The 21018-nt window shown below is 46.8% G+C and overlaps 1 protein-coding gene across 5 annotated transcripts in view; it reads left to right on the top strand.

Annotated features, from left to right (window-relative positions):
* RASIP1 (Ras interacting protein 1) overlaps positions 1-21018 on the top strand; it is a 600616-nt gene that overhangs the window by 199597 nt on the left and 380001 nt on the right. Inside the window, exon 1 of one of the 5 annotated variants that reach the window (XM_072110523.1) lies at positions 1971-2135. The exons of 3 other annotated variants lie outside the window; for them this stretch is intronic. The gene's annotated coding sequence lies outside the window, so the exon portion shown is untranslated. Of the gene's footprint in view, positions 1-1970; positions 2136-13028; positions 13230-21018 lie in introns of those variants that run through there. One more of the 5 variants, XM_072110524.1, reaches the window with a different exon arrangement.

Below are 21018 nucleotides of genomic sequence, written 5' to 3'. Positions count from 1 at the left end.
GGGCCTAGAGGCAGCTGGGGCCCAGAATACCGGAGTGGCAGGCCATTGCGGCTTAGGGCATGTTGTGGTCAGGGTGATTGGTATGGGGACCGGAGGGCTGGTAGGTCTCCAGCAGGTGGTGTGTGCAAGAAATTGTGGAGAGGGAGAGGCTGATGTACTGAATCTGGGGCAACCCCTTAGTGTCCGTAGTATGAGTCCCTGGATGATGATGGGGGAGCCCTTGATGTTAAAGCCGTCTTCAGGGACCAGGCGGAGGCAGTGTTGTGCAAAGTAACTCACGGTTCTTTATTCAACCAACGGCAGGCAACGGGCCAAACGATTTCAGAACAGATGCTGGATTACTGGAGAGTCTGAATTGCTGAGAGTGGTCATGGAGAGTGATCCTCAGGAGTAGTTCACCAGCCTGGAAGTAGATGCAGGCTGGGATGTAGCTGTGTCCAGATATGGAAGCTGCAGCTTTAATCCTAGGGGGACTGTTCTGAGTGTCTGTGCTAGTGGTGCCCTTCTCTCAGTGTGTTGTATATTGATAGCTGAGGCCTGTAGCAAGAGCTTGCGCTCTAAGGTGATGCTCCTCAGTCAGGAGCTAAGTTCCAAGAGATGCTCCTCAGTCAGGAGCTGGGCCTAAAAGATCTGGTCAGGTGGTGCTCACTCTCCAATCACACTCCAGCTTACAGATTGGAACATCATTGAATACCAAGGGTTCTATAGGTAGAGGGCCTAATTTGCAAGCACTCATTGTGCCCCCTTTTTATTAGGTGCATTAAAGTCCCTAGCATTAAATATGCAGACAGAAAAGGAGGACATGACTCGGTACTCGGACCTCCTGTGTGTGTTGAGAACAAGAGGTAACAAGATAAGAGGTAGCATGGAGAGAGCGTGCCCTATGGTTCGCTTCAAACTGTTACAACAGAGTAAAACTAAGGTAGCCACAAGGGCTACCCTCCCTAAGTGGGGTGAGAAAACTGGCAAAGTGAGCCTCTAACTGAACCGACTCATGACAATGTGCACAAGAAGGCTAAAGTGTAGCCACAGTAAGTAAATCCAGTGTGCAGATTAGTGGGGAAGAACATTGAGACTGTGCAGAGGGTATCCTGTGCAAGTCTCTCAAAGGCTGGACAAAGGCACATCAGCACTCATGTGGAAGTGTGTTTCAGGCGTTTTGGCTTCCTTCTCAGTTTTCGTTCCACCGTTATCAGCTCAGGTCTCAGAGGTTGGTTGGTTAGTGAAGACCGCTTAGGCCAGTCGGGAAAGGAGATCATAGGGAGTTCGAGAGTGCCCAGGAAATTCGGGAAGTCCCCCAATAATAATAATAATAATCTTTATTTATATAGCGCCATCAAATTCCGTAGCACTTCACAAATCCCCAATGAACAGAAAACTGCATGCTTGGGGGATATAAATTGAAAGGGGTATCCCCAGCGATATTATATATTCCTTTCCCTCAGCACATTGAAAAGAGGCTTGAGGGCCTTGAAAAGCAGTTATGTGTGTCTTGCCAGGTCAGGTAATTTAGACAAGGGGAAGTTATTATACCACAGTGGCTCTGCATCTCTGGTAAATCTCAGGATAGCCTCTTTGTCTTTGAAAAAATGTTTGCGGCATATGACCTCTCAAGGTCTTGCTTGGTCGGCAGGTTTTGGGCCCCAAGACCTATGTATGCAGTCAATTTCAATAGGGGGACTCCAAGGGCTCTTCAGCAGAAAAGAGAATGCCTTTTGCCCATGCTTCCAGGTATGACGGATCAATGTCCTCAGAGAGACCTCTGATCCTGAGGTAATTGTGCTTATGCCTATTTTCTGTATAATTGATGTGGGTTAAGATATCAAAGATGTGAGCGGATTGAGTCATTATGACTTGACATTGTTCTTCCATGATAGAAAGTAAATGGCCTTGGGCTTCCTACTTTACAAACAACCTGACACTCACGTGATGTATCTCCTGTTTTATAGCCTCGAGTCTGGTGGGGATAGAGGAGGATCAGATCTTAGGGTCCCACGGTAGGTTGGTGTGTAGGAGATATGTTTTAGAGGAAAGCTGTTCTATCAAGAGCAAAGGCGTCCATCTGGTCCACTGGAGTTTGGGTAGCTGCAGGAGCTGGCAGTGGCGCAAAATCCTCCTCATGTCCTGGAGCAAAGGTGAGCCACATGTCATAGAGTTGTGTGATGCAGCATGCAGTATCGGAGGATCAATAGCGGGCACCCTGGTTTAAGGGCTCCTGTGAGTAACATGGCTACACTGCTCTGGACATCAACATGGGTGTCTCAGATGAGCAACACTAAGGCGCCATGTTCGGATCTGGAGTGGAAGCTCTGGGCAGAGAGCATGTTGGTGCCTTTCTGTTTGGAAGCCTCAGGCAGTGCGGAAAGGTCCAGATATTGCTCTATGGAACTCTGTACCACATCTCAGGCTCTATGGGAGAGGGATGAGGGGGATAGTGCATCCTGTGGATGGCTGTGGGACGAGCAGGTGATGGAGCTCAGCTTCAGCATGTGTCCACTCGGCCATAGCAAACCACGCCCCCTCCATCATATTTTTTTAACTGATGTTTGACTATTGCTCTATGATATTCTCTAATGTTTAACACCCACCTTCCTCCCCTGTATTTCAAGGAAAATAGAATATTAGCTGAAATTCTGGTTTTGTTTCCACTCAAAGTGAAGGCTAACATTTGTTCTTTACATGTTTTCACAAATAGAGACTGTTCACATGATATGCTTTTTCAACCTTGCTTGTTGCTAGTTTAAAGGTTGCTGAATAAAAGCTCCGTCAGGCTGCGTGCTATTTGGGGTTCATTTTAATTGGTCATTGCTGCTGATGTTTCAGGGAATTATCGGGAATAGCCATCCCCAAAGATGCTAGGAGAGTTGGGCCTATCCTGAGTTTAGCATGGCATGATTAGAGCTGTCCTTTCCTTATCAATAATTTTGTAGGGTATCCCCATTTATAGGGAATTTTAAAAGTCCTTAGAGTAGTGGTAGTAGATAAAAACCCTTTTCTTGCCCGTAAGATTGCTTGGGAGAGGTCCTCATATAGTCAAACATTAGAATATTGATCTGGTATTGAAACTTCCTTAACGTTAACATCAGCAGCTCTTTCATATGGTAGAAATGTAGACTAGCAATGACATCGCGAAATTAGCAGGTTTGTGTCATCTCAACCCAGCTGGAGGTACAGATTTTGAGATGCCCTTGAATTTTACATTGCTTCAGCTTCTCTTCCTCCACGTCAGCTAGCTTCAATGAGTTTCATGGAGTCTACCCCTCCTCTAGAACATAATGGACATTGATTAGTTCATTATGTGAACTGATTTCTCTCTTTTTGATTTTAAATAATCCACTCTAAATCATCATGAAAGCATGCAGACTTGATGAATGATTCTGAAACTGGTTGCTCAGTTGAGGAAAAGTTGCCAACAAGGCCCCCTTCAGGGTCTTCTGCAAAAGGGTGGTTTCTGAGGCTCTTAAGAGGTTTCTTGAGAAGGCAAGTTTGTTCTACTAGCTGAAACTGACGGGAATAGAAGTAGTGTGTTAGCCTTTTTTAGCGGTACTCTTGCTTGTCATCATGCTGTAGATGCTTTATGAGTAGAGATGAGCGAGCACTAAAATGCTCGTGTACTCGAATTCGAGACGAACTTTTCCCGATGCTCGAGTGCTCGTCTTGAATAACGAGCCCCATTGAAGTCAACGGGAGACTCGAGCATTTTTCAAGGGGACCAAGGCTCTGCACAGGGAAGCTTGGCCAAACACCTGGGAACTTCAGAAAAGGATGGAAACACCACGGAAATGGACAGGAAACAGCAGGGGCAGCATGCATGGATGCCTCTGAGGCTGCTTAATCGCACCATTATGCAAAAATTATGGGCAACAGGATGGCCATGACAGAGTGACCGAATGAGGCTAGATAGCATCTAAAACATGCAATAATTGACCCTGACACTATAGGGGACGGCATGCAGAGGCAGCGGCAGCAGTGGCAGGCTAGAGAGTCTCATGGCGACATACCCTAAATGGACTCAGGTTTCACCAAAGGAGGTGAAATGATTTCCTATGTGAACAAAAGGTTGACGGTATATTTAGTCGATAACACAGCATGGTGGCGACATAGTGACCAAGTTCCATAACGTATCTGGTGAAACACCCGAAAAATGAGCCTGACACAGCTCTTTTGATAAAGGGACGACATGTGGAGGCAGCCATGGAGACGACTTCCATGATTAAGAGCGACAGTATGGGGCATTCATATTGCGCTGCTATGATTGCAACTTCAGATCTCCAGCATGGCGGCGACAGATGGGCCGAGTTCCACTATGTATCTGGTGAAACACCTGAAAATTCTGCCTGACACAGCTCGTTTGATAAGGGGACGATGTATGGAGGCAGTGAACTAGTAGTAGATTAAAGGTGCTGCAGTTAAAACTATGTTAGTTGGATCTAGAGATGGAGCTGGCGCTCCGCTGCCAGGCGAGCTTTCGCCAATCCAAGTCTCTAGGCTACTCCCCAAACAGCACTTCTAAGAACCTTTTGTATAAGATCAAGTGTAGTAGCGTTCTTATAAGTTTAGGATATGGCGGGTGAGGGGAATGTAAACAGATGCGCAAGAAGAAATAATATCGGTAAATAATAAAAGTTTGCCAGTATATTTTGTGGATTACACAGCAGGGTGGCGACACAGTTAACAAGTTTGATGTGGAAGCCATGAAAACAACCCAAAATTGTGCCTGACACAGTTCGTTTGATAAGGAGACCATGTATGGAGGCAGCTATATGGACGACTTTTGGAGGCAGCTATGGCGATGACGTGTGGAGGTAGCAATGGAGACAACGTGTGGAGCCAGCTAAAAAGACGACATGTGGAGGCTGCTATGGAGACAATTTAATTTGGATAGTGCCTGTATGTGGCAGTCCAAAAAAGTTTTCAAACCAGAGGAGCAGGTAGGTGGTCCTCCAGAAAAATTAAATCGATTGAGTGCCTGTATGTGGCACTCCCAAAAATTGCTTAAAACAGAGGACCGGGTAGGTGGCCCTCCAGAAAAATTAAATACATAGAGTACTATAGCTAGAGCCAGTTGGCCCTGGCAAAAAATAGCCAGTTTCCTATGCTTTAGTGTACAAATAGGAGGAGAAGGAGGACAATGAGGAGGAGGAGTGCATACATTATTCAGGTTGAGCTTCTTTCACCTGGTGGAGAATGAAAATCTGGAGAAATCCAGGCTTTATTCATCTTGATAAGCGTCAACCTGTCAGCGCTGTCTGTCGACAGGCGTGTACGCTTATCGGTGATGATGCCACCAGCTGCACTGAAAACCCGCTCGGACAACACGCTAGCGGCAGGGCAGGCAAGAACCTCCAAGGCGTACAGCGCCAGTTCGTGCCACATGTCCAGCTTTGAAACCCAGTAGTTGTAGGGAGCTGTGTGATCATTTAGGACGATGGTATGGTCAGCTACGTACTCCCTCACCATCTTTCTGTAAAGATCAGCCCTACTCTGCCGAGACTGGGGACAGGTGACAGTGTCTTGCTGGGGTGACATAAAACTGGCAAAGGCCTTGTAAAGCGTACCCCTGCCAGTGCTGGAAAAGCTGCCTGCTCGCCTACTCTCCCTCGCTACTTGTCCGGCAGAAGTTCGCCCTCTGCCGCTAGCGCTGTCAGAAGGGAAATACTGTTTCAGCTTGTGCACCAGGGCCTGCTGGTATTCATGCATTCTCACACTTCTTTCCTCTCCAGGGATGAGAGTTGAAAGATTTTGCTTGTACCGTGGGTCCAGGAGAGTGAATACCCAGTAATCGGTGCTGGAATAAATTCTTTGAACGCGAGGGTCACGGGATAGGCAGCCTAGCATGAAATCTGCCATATTCGCCAGAGTCCCAACGCGCAAGAATTCACTCCCCTCACTGGCCTGACTGCCCATTTCCTCCTCCTCCAACTCCTCTTCTTCTGCCCATACACGTTGAACAGTGAAGGACTGAACAATGGTCCCCTCTTCTGTCTCGCCAACATTCTCCTCCTCTTCCTCCTCATCTTCCTCCACCTCCTCCGATATGCGCTGAGAAACAGACCTAAGGGTGCTTTGGCTATCAACAAGGGAATCTTCTTCCCCCGTCTCTTGTGACGAGCGCAAAGCTTCCGACTTCATGCTGACCAGAGAGTTTTTCAACAGGCCAAGCAGCGGGATGGTGAGGCTGATGATGGCGGCATCGCCACTGACCATCTGTGTTGACTCCTCAAAGTTACTCAGCACCTGATATCAGACATCCACGTCCAGTCCTCATTGTAGACTTGAGGAAGCTGACTGACCTGACTACCAGTTCTGGTGGAAGTTGACATCTGGCAGTCTACAATCGCTCTGCGCTGCTGGTAAACTCTGGATAACATGGTTAATGTTGAATTCCACCTCGTCGGTGGACACGTCGCACAACAGTCGGTGAGCGGGCAGTTGGAGGCGGCGCTGCGCTGCCCTGAGAGTGGTAGCATCTGTGCTGGACTTCCTGAAATGCGCACAGATGCGGAGAACCTTCGTGAGCAAATCAGACAGATTGGGGTATGTCTTGAGGAAACGCTGAACTATGAGATTTAACACATGGGCCAGGCACGGCACATGTGTCAGTCTGCCGAGTTGCAGAGCCGCCACCAGGTTACGGCCGTTGTCACACACAACCATGCCTGGCTTCAGGTTCAGCGGTGCCAGCCACAGATCAGTCTGCACCGTGATGCCCTGTAATAGCTCTTGGGCGGTGTGCCTTTTATCGCCTAGGCTCAGCAGTTTGAGCACCGCCTGCTGTCGCTTAGCGATGGCATTGCTGCTGTGCCTAGAGCTACCGACTGATGGCGCCATGCCCACGGATGGTAATTCGGAGGAGGAGGTGGAGGAGGGGTGGGAGGAGGAGGAGGCATAGTAGGCCTTTGAGACCTGGACCGAGGTAGGCGCCGCAATCCTCGGCGTCGGCAGTATATGAGCAGCCCCAGGGTCAGACTCGGTTCCAGCCTCCACCAAGTTAACCCAATGTGCCGTCAGCAATATATAGTGGCCCTGCCCGGCAGCACTCTTCCACGTGTCCGTGGTCAGGTGGACCTTGTCAGAAACGGCGTTGGTCACGGATGATGTTCTCTGACACATGCTTGTACAGGGCTGGGACGGCACACCGGGAAAAGTAGTGGCGGCTGGGGACCGAATACCGAGGGGCGGCCGCCGCCATGAGGTTTCGAAAGGCCTCGGTCTCTACCAGCCTATAGGGCAGCATCTCCAGACTAAGCAACTTGGAGATGTGGACGTTGAGGGCTTGGGCGTGTGGGTGGGTTGCGCTATACTTCCTTTTGCGCTCCAGCGTCTGGGGTATGGAGAGCTGAACGCTGGTGGATGCTGTGGAGGATCGTGGAGGCGAAGATGGGGTTTTCGCACGGGAGGTGTTTGGGCCGTGGTCCTGGGCAGGGGGCTGACTAGCAGATGACACAGGGGAAGGAGCAGAGGTGTGCCCGGCCGGAGGTGAACGGGCTTGGTGCCATTGAGTGGGGTGTTTAGCATTCATATGCCTGCGCATATTGGTGGTAGTTAAGCTAGTAGTGGTGGAACCCCTGCTGATCCTGGTTTGGCAAAGGTTGCACACCACAGTCCGTCGGTCATCCAATGTTTCTTTAAAGAACCTCCAGACTTCTGAAAATTTAGCCCTCGCCACGGGAGCTTGACTACGGGCAACATTTGGTGCTGATGCACCAGCTCTGGCCCTGCCTCTCCGTCTGGCCCCACCACTGCCTCTTCCAACCTGTTCTGCTACAGGACTCATCTCCGTCTCAGAAGCACTGTGTTCACCCGGCCTATCAACCCAGCTTGGGTCTGTCACCTCATTATCCTCCGATCCCTCAGTCTGCTCCCCCCTCGGACTTCCTGCCCTGACAACAACTTCACCACTTTCTGACAACCGTGTCTCCTCATCGTCCGACACCTCTTTACACACTTCTTCCACTACGTCAATAATGTCATCCTCACCCACAGACTGCGACCGGTGGAAAACCTAGGCATCAGAAAATTGCTCAGTAGCAACCGGACAAGTGGTTTTTGACTGTGGGAAGGGTCCAGAAAACAGTTCCTCAGAGTATGCCGGTTCAAATGCCAAATTTTGCTGGGAGGGGGCAGACTGGGGGGAAGGAGGCTAAGGTGGAGGAGCTGGAGGAGTGCTGATTTCGGTGACATGGGTGGACTGCGTGGAAGACTGACTGGTGGACAAATGGCTAGAAGCATTGTCCGCAATCCAAGACATCACCTCTTCGCACTGTTCTGGCCTCAACAGTGCTCTACCACGAGTCCCAGTAACTTGAGACATGATGAACCTAGGGAGTGTAGCTCTGCGGCGTTCCCCTGCTCCCACTTCAGCAGGTGGTGTCTCACCCCGCCCAGGACCACGGCCTCTGACCCCTGCAGTAGTTGGACGCCCACGTCCACACCCTCGTCCTCTACCCCTAGCCCTCGGGTTAAACATTTTCAAAATTAAAGTGTAAACTTCAAATTTTTTTTTTTTTGTGTTTTTTTTTTTTTTAAACAAAACGATGCTATCCTATTGCTATGGCTAGTTTCTAACCTACACTGACAGCACACAACTGGATTTTGTGCTGTGCCAGATGACTTTGAGTTATAAGATAAATAAACGTAAAAAATAAATAAATCAGCAGACTCTGCCTAATTCAAATCAAACCCCTAATAAATTGTCCCACTTTGGTGTTTGAGGTGGATATGTGTGTCACTAAGAGCTAAACACAATGGTCACAAGTCCCCCTGCAAATTCCTCACAATATGGTACTAGCTGCACTACTAATGCCAGCAAGCCCAGCCACAAGCAAACCAAAAAAAATAGGAAAATATAACGCTATTGTAGGCCTAAATAAGCCGTTGGGGTTCTCCTATGGCTATTTTCTAGCCCACACTCAAAGCACACTGCTTTGGCAGATTACTGTGAGTTCTAAAAAGAAATAAACGTAAAAAATAATAAATCAGCAGACTCGGCGTAATTCAAATCAAACCCCTAATAAATTGTCCCACTTCGGTGTTTGAGGTGGATATGTGCGTCACTAAGAGCTAAACACAAGTCTCCCTGCAAATTACTCACAATATGGTACTAGCTGCACTACTAATGCCAGCAAGCCCAGCCACAAGCAAACCAAAAAAAAAAGTAAAATATAACGCTATTGTAGGCCTAAATAAGCCGTTGGGGTTCTCCTATGGCTATTTTCTAGCCCACACTCAAAGCACACTGCTTTGGCAGATTACTGTGAGTTCTAAAAAGAAATAAACGTAAAAAAAAAAAAATCAGCAGACTCTGCCTAATTCAAATCAAACCCCTAATAAATTGTCCCACTTCGGTGTTTGAGGTGGATATGTGTGTCACTAAGAGCTAAACACAAGTCCCCCTGCAAATTCCTCACAATATGGTACTAGCTGCACTACTAATGCCAGCAAGCCCAGCCACAAGCAAACCAAAAAAAAGGAAAATATAACGCTATTGTAGGCCTAAATAAGCCGTTGGGGTTCTCCTATGGCTATTTTCTAGCCCACACTCAAAGCACACTGCTTTGGCAGATTACTGTGAGTTCTAAAAAAAAATAAACGTAAAAAAAAATAAATCAGCAGACTCTGCGTAATTCAAATCAAACTCCCTAATAAATTGTCCCACTTCGGTGTTTGAGGTGGATATGTGTGTCACTAAGAGCTAAACACAATGGTCACAAGTCCCCCTGCAAATTCCTCACAATATGGTACTAGCTGCACTACTAATGCCAGCAAGCCCAGCCACAAGCAAACCAAAAAAAAAAGGAAAATATAACGCTATTGTAGGCCTAAATAAGCCGTTGGGGTTCTCCTATGGCTATTTTCTAGCCCACACTCAAAGCACACTGCTTTGGCAGATTACTGTGAGTTCTAAAAAGAAATAAATGAAAAAAAAAATAAATCAGCAGACTCGGCGTAATTCAAATCAAACCCCTAATAAATTGTCCCACTTCGGTGTTTGAGGTGGATATGTGTGTCACTAAGAGCTAAACACAAGTCTCCCTGCCAATTACTCACAATATGGTACTAACTGCACTACTAATGCCAGTGTGAATGCAAATAAAATAATAATAAATATTGTTTATGGTGTGTTGGCTCTTATTACATTTTGACTGGGCTGTGCTAGGTCATTTCTTGTTATTTTTTGTATCTTGCCCTATGACACACCGACTTTCTTGCCTTGGAATTTTCGATATTGTTTATGGTGTGTTGGCTCTTATTACATTTTGACTGGGCTGTGCTAGGTCATTTCTTGTTGGTAAATAAAATAATAATGTAATAAGTTTATGTGAACACAATTATTGCCTTGTGCTGTCTTTCTTAGGTCGTTGACCTCTGACAAGAATAGACATTGTACAGCTCTGTGAATGACAGCTGTTGCTGGACTCTGCAAGGACACTACCCCCTCACTAAAGACTATTTCTGTATTTAGTTGCACATTTGAGCTTTATCATCAGCTTTATGTAAAGGACATATATGGCATCATGTGTTCTCTTATGTCATCAGTCACATGTTTATGTAGATTGTGAGGGGCAGTCCCAGGATTTTACTATATATAATAAAGTTTATTTGAATGCTCTGTGGGGGGGGGGGGGAGGTGGATGGAGCACTAAGCAACAACGTGTCACCTGTGTCTCTGTCCCTTCTCCCTACCCCCACTATCTCCTATGGGGGGATGACTATGTTCTCTCTGTATGTCTGTCAGTCTGTCTGTCTCACTCTCACACCCATAGATAACTTGCTGTAAGCCGCTGCAGCGACACCAGCAAGCCCAGCCACAAGCAAACCAAAAAAAAAAGGAAAATATAACGCTATTGTAGGCCTAAATAAGCCGTTGGGGTTCTCCTATGGCTATTTTCTAGCCCACACTCAAAGCACACTGCTTTGGCAGATTACTGTGAGTTCTAAAAAGAAATAAACGTAAAAAAAAAAAAATAAATCAGCAGACTCTGCCTAATTCAAATCAAACCCTAATAAATTGTCCCACTTCGGTGTTTGAGGTGGATATGTGTGTCACTAAGAGCTAAACACAAGTCTCCCTGCAAATTACTCACAATATGGTACACCCTAACGCTTTCCCTGACCAGCAGCAGCTCTCCCCCTAGCGGCATCCAGACAGAGAATGACGCGAGCAGCGCGGGCAGGGGCTAGTCTATTCCAGGGTCACCTGATCTGGCCAGCCAACCACTGCTATCGACGTGTAAGGGTACCATGTCATGCTGGGTGGAGTGCAGATTCACCTGGCTTGTGATTGGCTCTGTTTCTGGTCGCCAAAAAGCAAAACGGCGGGAAATGCCATTTTCTCGAGCTGGCGAAATACTCGTCCGAGCAACGAGCAGTTTCGAGTACGCTAATGCTCGAACGAGCATCAAGCTCGGATGAGTATGTTTGCTAATCTCTATTTATGAGGGTTTCCATGTGAAACGTACTCTGCAGCTAGTTGCTGAGAGGTAGCTGTCACTGTTGGCTGTTTCTTTGGCCTGCATCCAGGGGCGCACCTGCCATTAGGCGAGTTGAGAACTTCGCCACAGGCAGCATACCTCCTAGTGGATGAGGGGGCGGAATTGTGCAGCAAAGGCTGCTATAGGGCCGACATACCACCGACACAGTAACCTGGCCGCCCGCAACCACCCGCCTGCGCTGCCACCTGGACACTGAAAGAGCAAATAACTTAATACATGAACTTTATTCTTTTTTCTCTTTATATATGCATATATATATATATATATATAAATATGGTGTATATGTGTTTGTGTATGTGTGTATGTATATGCTGTATGTATATGTGTGTATTTGTAAAGTGCTGCCAATTTGATGGCGCTGATTTCACACAAACATATGGGGGATGCCAGTATGGACGTACTACATGGCGGTATGCAGTATCTATCTCATTCTACATGGTGACATGCTGTATGCATTTTATATTACATGGCGGCACGCTGTATGTATTTTGTGTGATTTATTTTCACACCAGACCAATATGATGGATCTGGTCCCTGATATATTACATATATGGCGGGGGGGGGGGGGGCATCTCTTTATAGCTTGCCTCAGGTAGCAGAAAGGCTGGGTTCACCCCTGCTTGCATCGGTGGTCTATTGCCTTCATACCGTTTTCTCCACCATTGATTAACCTTTTTGTGAAAGACATTGAGGGACATTTATCATAAGTGTCTTAGAGCAAAACTGTTCTAGCTGCTCCTGGCAACCAATCAGCTCAACTTTCATTTTGTAAACTGCTGTGCAAAAATGATAGTTGAGCCATGATTGGCTGCAGTCCTGCTGATAAATCTCCACCAGTGTCTCACTGAAGGAGCATTCAGTAGCTCAACTCTGTGAAAGTGCAGCTGTCCACTGCATCCACTAAGAAAAACCTTACTGTGCTCCCGGTGGCTACTCTTCTATCTTCTGCAATAGTGAAACACAGCTGTGCTCTGTGTGCTCGGCCTGCACGCAGTTTATGACACAGTGCCTTGTGATGTCATAGTGTGTGTCTGGGTCAAGAGCATAGGGCTGGGTCGTGCTACTGCAAAGGATGGAAGTTGTGCAAGTCCGGAGCGCTGTAAAGATGAGTGCTTTAAATGTTTTATGTGCTGGGGCTACATATATACTTGGGGGTTGGCTGCCTGCTGCAGGGGCTATCTGGGGAGGGGGCTGCAGTGTGCTGGGGCTTCTGCAACATCCCCCACCGGGGCCTAGCCTTTTCTTGGGGCCTGGAGACAGCCGGGGCCCGGAATACCTGAGTGGCTGGCGGCTGCGGCCTAAGCACGCTAGTGTCACGGTGCTTGATATGGGGGACCGGAGGGCTGTCCTACAGCCTGACAGGTCTCCAGCAGGGTGGTGTTGGCAAGAAATGATGAGGGAGAGGCTGCTAGAGTAGTTCTCCCAGGGGCAACCGTTTGGGATCTGGAGTATGAGTCCCTGTGTGGTGGATAGGGTGCCCGTGATGGTGACAGCCGTAGTAGCAGGGACCAGACGGAGGCAGACGTTGAACAAAAATAACTTACAGTTCTTTATTGCAACCGACAGGAACAGTAGCAACGTGCCTTGACAAATGGTAGAATGCTGGGGCTGCAGTTGGAGATGGAACCACAGGAGTAGATCATCAGCCTGGATGCAATGGCAGGCTGGGAGATAGCTGTGTCCTAGTAGGATGCTTCAGCTTGTCCTGGGTTGCTTCAGATATCACCCTTAAAGGTAGGATGATACCCCTTTCTCTCACTAAATAGCTCTTCACTCCACTCAGGCAGGGAGCTGAGCTCTCCTGTTCTGGTCTGATCTGGTCTGGCTGCACTGGCTTGCTTAGCTGTACTGAGTCCAGCCTAAGACTGACTCACTTGACTGGATTAACTCCAGTCTTCTTCTGAAATCCACACTAACTCTAGAACTTTCCTGACCAGGGGTTTTGTTACTCCCACTGGTCAGGTGGTGGTTCCTCCTCCTATTGCATTCCCAGCTTACAGATACAATAGGATAACACATGTGATTGGTTGACACATACACTCACCGGCCACTTTATTAGGTACACCATGCTAGTAACGGGTTGGACCCCCTTTTGCCTTCAGAACTGCCTCAATTCTTCGTGGCATAGATTCAACAAGGATGCTGGAAGCATTCCTTAGAGATTTTGGTCCATATTGACATGATGGCATCACACAGTTGCCGCAGATTTGTCGGCTGCACATCCATGATGCAAATCTCCCGTTCCACCACATCCCAAAGATGCTCTATTGGATTGAGATCTGGTGACTGTGGAGGCCATTTGAGTACAGTGAACTCATTGTCATGTTCAAGAAACCAGTCTGAGATTATTCCAGCTTTATGACATGGCGCATTATCCTGCTGAAAGTAGCCATCAGATGTTGGGTACAATGTGGTCATAAAGGGATGGACATGGTCAGCAATAATACTCAGGTAGGCTGTGGCGTTGCAACAATGCTCAATTGGTACCAAGAGGCCCAAAGAGTGCCAAGAAAATATTCCCCACACCATAACACCACCACCACCAGCCTGAACCGTTGATACAAGGCAGGATGGATCCATGCTTTCATGTTGTTGACACCAAATTCTGACCCTACCATCCGAATGTCGCAGCAGAAATCGAGACTCATCAGACCAGGCAACGTTTTTCCAATCTTCTACTGTCCAATTTCGATGAGCTTGTGCAAATTGTAGCCTCAGTTTCCTGTTCTTAGCTGAAAGGAGTGGCACCCGGTGGGGTCTTCTGCTGCTGTAGGCCATCTGCCTCAAAGTGTTGTGCGTTCAGAGATGTAATGGGTGGCGATTTGAGTCACTGTTGCCTTTCTATCAGCTCGAACCAGTCTGCCCATTCTCCTCTGACCTCTGGCATCAACAAGGCATTTCCGCCCACAGAACTGCCGCTCACTGGATGTTTTTTCTTTTTCGGACCATTCTCTGTAAACCCTAGAGATGGTTGTGCGTGAAAATCCCAGTAGATCAGCATTTTCTGAAATACTCAGACCAGCCCTTCTGACACCAACAACCATGCCACGTTCAAAGGCACTCAAATCACCTTTCTTCCCCATACTGATGCTCGGTTTGAACTGCAGGAGATTGTCTTGACCATGTCTACATGCCTAAATGCACTGAGTTGCCGCCATGTGATTGGCTGATTAGAAATTAAGTGTTAACGAGCAGTTGGACAGGTGTACCTAAAAAAGTGGCCGGTGAGTGTATTTAATCACATAAAGAATTAATTCCTGCCTTACCAGGCAGACTCAACCACTGCAGTGTTCCCCTGTGTTATGTAGTGACCTGCTGTGGGGTTGATCAGACCCTACACAGGCTGCAAGCTACATGGTGGGACGTAATCGCAACAACCCCTCTGCCTTGCATCGGCAGGGGTGTTGCACTTCCTATGTATTGGGGGCAGAGGCTGCATTGTGCTGGTGCTACCTATACACTGGGGGGAGGCTGCATTTTGCTGCGGCTACCTATTTTGGAAGGAGGCTGCATTGCCCTGCCACTACTTATATGTTGGGGCGGTATGCATTGTACCTATATACTCGGGGATTGCAGTGTGCTGGCTACCCATTTAGGAGGGTTTGGCTGCAGAGTGCTGGCTCCCTATGTACTGGTGAGTGACTGCAGTGTGATGATTCCCTGTATACTGGGGGCTGTACTGTGCTGGCTACCTATGTACTGTGGTGGTTTTGGGGAGCTGCAATTTGCTGGCTCCCTATATTTTGGGGGGGCAGTGCGCTGGATACCTATATACTGGGAGCAGTGAGCAGTGAGCAGTGTGACAGGGACTTGTACCTGGTGCTGTGTTTCTGTATAAAGCTTGGTTCTAGTACTGTACCCATATATTGAAATCCATACTGGTGCAGTTTTTTGTACTAATCTTTGTTCTGGTGAAGTATATATGTAAATTGCTATTATAATAACTCATGACAGGCACAATATTATAATTTGACACTGAATATTTTAATTAAAGGGGAGGCACTATATATGTTAGGATTAATTTGGTTGTAGTAATGTATAAGCCAATATAGTGGGAATATACATAATAATTTTAATTTGTGGGGGGCTGTTTATGCCAAACATCGGGGGACATTGTATATATTTTAATGACCTTTGAGGGGGGGTTGATTTTTTGAGATTTGCTTAGAAACAGCCCTGGTACTAGTGAACACAAAAAAACTTTTGTAATACTGTGTTTAATTAGGGCAAAATAATTCTAATTCCACATTAGCTGCACCCTCTGCTTTTTCACTTTAAAATCTTTCAATTTTTTTTTTAGTTAGATGAATCTAAGTTCACTCCAGTTTCAGATTACATAGTAATGAAGAGGGAATTGGGGAAGTGAGTTACAGCAGCTAGGTAGCAGAAACAAAAAGACAGATACACTCTACATACTACAGTACAGTATAGGGTTGCACAATCTGGGGCCTGCATGCGTCCTGCACTGCTTCTAATTGCAACCCCTGCCCTGCTGGACATAAAAACAGCAAAAATGCAGAGGTAGACAATCAGCTATGTCTCTCTAAAAACCGTGGCCCGGCAACTTAAAAACACAGGAGAACCTCCTTTGCATTGAGGGAGCGCTCTCGTTGATTAACATTTGATGTTAGGACCCTGGGTCCTAAGGGTGAAGACACACATGGCGTTTTTGGGCTGTTTTTACTAAGTGCGCTTTCAGATCGTAAAAAACGCATCCGTTTTTAAAAAACGCATCCGTTTTTTGATAAACGCATGCGTTTTTGTCCGGTTTTCCGAATTTGCGCAATTAAAAACGGACAAAAATGCATGCGTTTATCAAAAACGCATGCGTTTTTTACGATCTGAAAACGCACTTAGTAAAAACGGCCCAAAAACGGCCCAAAAACGGCCCAAAAACGCCATGTGTGTCTTCACCCTTAGGGAGAGCTGGGCCCACTGATGTTACAGTTCAGTATAACAGAATATGCCAAGTGCTCTGCGCAGACACAGAAAAAACAGTATTAGTGCAGTGCACAGGGCAGATATATTTACATTAAAATTGTACATTGGGCCCCACTGTCAGTTGAAACTGCTCTGGTTGAAATCAGTGGGTGAGCAGGGAGTAATAAACTCACTGCTGTTCCACTGTGCACATACCTGACAAGACTGGAAAGATCTCAGGCAAAGCAGTTCTGCTCTCTCCCTCTCCCTGCCATTCCTACACTCCCTTCCGTCTCCCATAGGACCTCCAGTGATGTCATTGGGTCCATGTGATTGTCTCAAGTCACATGACCTGAAGAATACACTGGATGACTGTATTCTACAGGATTCGATGTCCGAAAAGCAAGGAGTTAAAAGTTTAGAGGACCCACTGACCAGGCATAATCCCACAAAGCCAAAAATCCACAATAGTCAAAATTGTCAGTGCTCTACTCAATGTTAAAACCACAGCTGTATATGTCGATGGACAGTCTCTCCATTCCCCTCCACTGGATCCGAGTGTGGACCCTGTCTCACCTCCATGTCCGTTGTTCACTGCTGATCCTGTGCTAAGGATTGCCCTGGAAGAAGCCTGATGAGGCGAAACCTAGGTCGGGCGAGGCGTTTGGCATTTTTAATATTGTGACACACGCGTTTAAAAAATTTTTTCGTGAATATATGCAATAAATTATTCTCCCTTTACCTTGGTGATCTACACTATGGGGCAGATTTACCTACCCGGTCCTGTCGCGATCCCGCAGTGCGTTGTCCGATGAGGATTCGGGTCCGGCGCGATTCACTAAGCTCGTGCGCCCGAGTTCCTGCATCATAAGTGCGTGTCTTGCAACACATTTCTAATTGTTAAATCAGGTTGTCCGACGGCCCACCCCCTGATTTCTGTTGTGTGCAAGCCTGCACCGATGCACCAAAATCTGATTGCGTGCGCCAAAATCCCGGGGCAATTTGGCGCAAAACGGAAATTGTCAGGAAACCCGACGAAAATGCTTCCGAAGGACCCTTAGTAAATGCACCCCTATCTGTCCCCAATCCTTAACACAGGATCAGCAGTGAACCTCGGATACAGGTGAGACGGGGTCCACGCTTAAATCCAGTGGAGGGGAACGGAGAGAGGAGAGAGAAAACTTAGGAGATTTTCCATTTCTTTCCAAAAGAAGGTGGTCATTGACATCGACATGTACAGCTGTGGTTTTAACATTAAGTAGAGCACTAACAAACCCACGCAAACATGAAGAGAACATACAATCCAGATGACCCTGCGACTTGAACCCAGGTCCCCAGCACTGCAAGGCTGCAATGCTAACCACTAAGCCACCATGCTGTCCCTTTACCAGGCTTTACTGAAGGAAGATCTGTAGCAGAGACAAAAGGGAGGACAGCAACATACATTGAGTGAGCATACATATGTTACTGTGGTTTTAATCAACTACAAGCAACACAAAAATGTTCGACTGGCTCGGCTCGGATTCGGGTACCTGGGGCCCACCCAATTGATTTTGGGTGCCCACCTACTACTACATAGAAATATTCTGATATGAGGGAATTTCTAAGCACTAATGGGGGCAGTAAAACAAAGGATAAGCAAATCCCTTTCTCCCTCCCTCTTGGCTAGTGCTCGGCTCTTGGATTGAGTACGAGGCATTAATGTTAGGGATAGTATAAGAGTTAACCCTGGCTTCCCGGGCATTCTGCTGGTGGCTGGGCTGTGGTTAGGGATGTAAGTGTTTACACTGCACACCAACCATCCAATAAGGAAATGCTGAAAACTTTTACAAGAACTGATGACATTAACCCTACTCTGGCGTACCCCGCACCACATAGACCAGTCACCCCTGGCTCTGTGAAGTGCTTTTATATTCTCTGCCCACTGCAGTTTATTGTTGAGGAGGACACCCAAGTACTTATAGGACTTCACTGCCTCAATGTCTATCCCCTTGATAACCACTGGTTGAGAAGGAGGACTGTGCTTACGAAAGTAAACCACAATTTCCTTGGTCTTCCCAGCATTAATCCTAAGGTGGTTTTACTGGCACCAGTCCACAAATTTCCGGATCAGTTCTTTGTACTCCCTGTCGTTCTCACCTGTAATGAGGCCTACTATTGCAGAGTCATCAAAGGACTTCTGGAGGTAGCAGCTACATAAATTGTACCTGAAGTCTGCTGTGTACAATGTAAAGAGGAAGCGAGCCAGAACTGTACCTTGAGGTGCACCTGTACTACTCATCACAGTGTCCGACACACAGTCCCTGGCTCTCACATACTGAGGTCGGTTTTTGAGGTAGTCTAGGATCCAACTAGAGAGATGGTGGTCCACTCCAGCCAGATCAAAGCACTGGAGAAATCAAAGAACATTATTCTCACAATGTTCCCCGGTTTTTCTAGGTGAGAAAGAGTTTGATGTAAAAGGTGCATGATGATCATCTACACCAATGCCTGGCCGATAAGCAAACTGAAAACTGAAGGGCCTCCATAGATAAGCTCACTAGAGGGCATAGATGTGCAAGAACCTACCTCTCAAAGGCCTTCATCAAATGGGATGTTAATGCCACGGTCTGTAGCTGTTGATGTCTGATGGGTGAAGTTAGTGTTTTTGGAACTGGTACCACACAAGATGTTTTCCACAGTTGTGGTACCCTTCTCAACTCCAGGCTCATGTTGAACATATGTGCAATGATACAAAGCTGATCACCACAGGTCTTGATTAATCTTGCACTGATACCATCTGGTCCTGCAGCCTTGGCCACTTTGAGTCTTTTCAGCTCTTTTCTCACCTGGGCACTTGTAAGGATCAAATTGTAGACTGATGACTGACAGCTGGTTTGACTGATCTGGAGATGAAGTCTAACAGCAGGGGATCTAGTGGGGAAGACATTGGGGCAGATTTACTTACCCGGTCCATTTGCGATCCAGCGGCGCGTTCTCTGCGGTGGATTCGGGTCCGGACGGGATTCACTAAGGTAGTTCCTCCGACGTCCACCAGATGGCGCTGCTGCGCTGAAGTTCCCCGGAATGCACTGATCTTCACCAAGCCGGACCGAGTGAAGGTAAGTGCGAGTCCCGCAACACTTTTTTTTTAAATGCAAAGGTTTTTCCGAATCCGTCGGATTTTCGTTCGGCCACGCCCCCCGATTTCCGACACGTGCATGCCAGCACCAATGCGCCACAATCCGATCGCATGTGCCAAAATCCCGGGGCAATTCAGGGGAAATCGGCGCAAAATGGAAATATTTGGGTAACACGTCGGGAAAGCGCGAATCGGGCCCTTAGTAAATTACCCCCATTGAGTGTGGAGGACACAATAGAGTGGTTTCCTGATGACATGGACTCATGTTGTCTCATCAGGGAAGCCTGTAAGGTGGGAGGGGCAGGTGTGTGATCAAACCTATTAAAGAATAGATTAAGTTCATTAACCCACTCCTTATCTGCTGTAACCTGAGAGACAGGCTGTCTTTGACCAGATATTGATTTGAGACTTTTCCAGACCCCACTGATGTTTTCCTGTTTCATCTGCTCCTCTATCTTTCTCTTGTATCTGGATTCCCCTCCCTTATTTGTCGCCTCAACTCCTTTTGAAAAATCCTCAGGTTTTCCCTCTCACCTGAACTAAAAAATCTCTTTTTCTCTTTAAGAAGAGCTTTTATATCAGGGTTAATCCAGGGTTTGTTGTTAGAGAAGCACCTCCCCATTTTTGTGGGTACCGTGTTCTCTGTACAGAAGTTAATATAGTCCGAAATGCAGTGTGTTAGGCCAGACAGGGCAGATTCTAGCATATTTGCTGCCTGAGGCGAATATTAAAATGCTGCCCCCCCCCCCCTCCCCGTTAATTAAATGCTGAAAAATTTACTTTACAATTATCAACCCCACAGACAGGATCACTGACACTGTGTGACTGACTACAGGTTCTTGGAGTCATTAGTGGCATCTAGTACCTTATGGATGACAATCTCTTCCATCAGGAGGACTTTATTCCGGGTTCTCCAATCCATGACGTATCACGGATGAATTCACGGCCAGATATCTTCAGCTCCATGCAGCATCTCCACCCGGCGTCCCTAAAAATACCAAAGACACTTACTGTTTAAAGTCTCCTGGATAACAACACTGTGCTCCTAAATAATATATATTCCTCACAACACAACTGACCACACGCTCCACACATATAAATATTCTACTGGAATTATAGCAGGTGCAGCACATCAATATACAACACGCCTAATTTATTAATACAGACCCCCAACATTTGGTTTACATGATGCAAAGTAATCTATGGTATCCTATAACTAATATATCCCACCCTGTTATTATGTTACATGATTTTACATACAGTGCTCCCCTGACCAATGTGAATATATAGCAATATATATATTTTTATATAGCCCTGCCTCTTTATTCAGCCCTCCCCAATTAAATTATATACAGCTCCCATATACAGATCCCCTACAGCTTAAATAAAATCTTGCCCAATTTATACAGCACTCCCCGCTTAGTAATATATGTATCCCATATACAGCCCCAGCTTAGTAATATACTGTACCCCATATACAGC

This window comes from Engystomops pustulosus, chromosome 6, assembly GCF_040894005.1.
Source record: "Engystomops pustulosus chromosome 6, aEngPut4.maternal, whole genome shotgun sequence".
In the NCBI taxonomy this organism is placed as follows: Eukaryota; Metazoa; Chordata; class Amphibia; order Anura; family Leptodactylidae; genus Engystomops; species Engystomops pustulosus.
Note: the sequence above shows the minus strand (reverse complement) of the source record. Positions and strands in the feature narration are given on the sequence as shown.